This window comes from Priapulus caudatus, unplaced genomic scaffold (genome assembly GCF_000485595.1).
Source record: "Priapulus caudatus unplaced genomic scaffold, Priapulus_caudatus-5.0.1 Scaffold680, whole genome shotgun sequence".
Taxonomy (NCBI): domain Eukaryota; kingdom Metazoa; phylum Priapulida; class Priapulimorpha; order Priapulimorphida; family Priapulidae; genus Priapulus; species Priapulus caudatus.
The window spans coordinates 168,328-170,375 of NW_014577741.1; positions in this window are offsets into that span (position 1 = coordinate 168,328).

Sequence of the window (2,048 nt, forward strand, 5' to 3'; positions counted from 1 at the left end):
GTGTGCAAAATTTGGTGCTTTCTTCACAAAGTGAACACTTGACCTAAATTTTGGAGCTAAGAAGCTGTACGTTCCCGCGGTCGCGTGCGCCTTGCCGCGGAACTGCGCGCAAGATTCGCGCTTAGCGGGCAGGATCAACACCTCTCAGGCGACGCTTCTCTGGTATCCGGTCTCTCATCTGGATGTCCGTGTTGTCACCCTGGTCTACATAGTATGGAATAAACTTAGCAGAACGGGTTGAAATATTTAAAGTTATATCTTTCTATCGTTGATATATTCTCTCGAACATACTAATGTTCTGTTGCCACCTACGTACGCTAGATGTATGGAAGCACGTAGCGGTTTATTACGGGGTTATATTGCCGCAATTATTACTATATAATATGTCGTAATTATATTTAGGCCGCTCCGTTATGCCTGAAGGAAAACAGAATTTAATTCGAAATCAGTTATTAATTTGCTATCACAATAGCTATCTTTATTACCTTTGTTTCGCTTTTTCCTTTCTCCTTCCATCCCTCCACACCCTTCCTTTATAATTCTCGCTATCTTTCCTTCAACCCCGACATTCTCTAGCATCTTGTTGGCACGGACGCGCAAAGTGTTGTCAATTTCTGTCCTGGTTAGGTAAATTGCACGCTGTACGTTGAATAGCCTACTACGGCATGAAAGGGATATCTGTAACTACAATTACTATAACTGTAATTACAACTGTAATTACAAGTAATTACAAGTAATTAACAAGTAATAACAAGTAATTACAACTACAACTGTAATTACAATAACTATTGTAAGAATATTGTAATAATATAAAGACCTTCACAGGTTTCCAAAACGTATGAGGATCAACGAGGAATCCTCCCTACTGAAACCCTATACTACGTATACAGCATGTACAATCATACCAGATGCTGGAAGCTCACGATAAATCAGCAATGAAGTTAATGGCTACTTGTGTGTCGTATGCGCATTGCGACTTAACGCATTGCGAATATTGTAAACACCATGACACATGAGGAGTCGAACATAATCGGTAATGCTCGCTTCGTTAGGTAATAACGGGACACGGGGATCGTTTACACGAACATCTACGGATAGCTGAATATATACGCGACGCACGTCTTCATGGACTAGGATGCGTGTCTAATAACAAATATCGAATTGTTTTTATAACTTCTAATGCCTATTCCTAATAATTATAAAGCACGTATTTTTTCCGAATTCCCTTAGGCCCCTGTATGCTGTGGCATAGCGTGACGTATGGGTTTGCACATACCGAGTACTTGCCAAGAAATAACATTCTGTATTTAAAGCAGAGAGCACATAGTCACGAGTACAGTTTGAAAAAGTTTTTATTCAAGTGTTTCACTTTAGTAATTACAAAATCAATTGAAAAAGAGCTCTCGTAGTACTAATACGAATAGTTTTAGCAAGTATAGCAAAATGTGATGTATACGCAAGCCCCGTCAATCATTGGTGGAAGGGATTTTCGGCCAAACTGAGATGCCTACCAGCTATTCAGCTAAGTCAGACTATTTCCCTTTAATAACCATAATGAGGGCAACCTTCTATAATTTCCCTATGCTGCAGCGTCGGATTAAATCTGTGTTATTGTATATATAGTTACTGAAACAACATTAAATAAGTAATTAAGGTTTATTTAAATTTTATAATAGAGTTGTCTTCAAACATACCAGTTATTGACATGAAGATTGTTTATCGCAATACCTCACTTTAATAATTATAATGCTTCCAGTTTAACTATGGTAGGATGGGTATAGATACGTTTTTGCTCAGTATATAAATTTCTTACCGCAATAACGCGCGAATCGTAGGTAAACAGAATAAGCCATTCTCGTATTGTATGAAACACCGTAAAAGAGCGAGCAGAAAATTGATTAAATGCCGCTTGTACACCGATAGATAAATGGATAGATGGATGCATAGGTAGATAGATAGATAGATAGATAGATAGATAGATAGATAGATAGATAGATAGATAGATAGATAGATAGATAGATAGATAGATGGATGGATAGATAGATAGA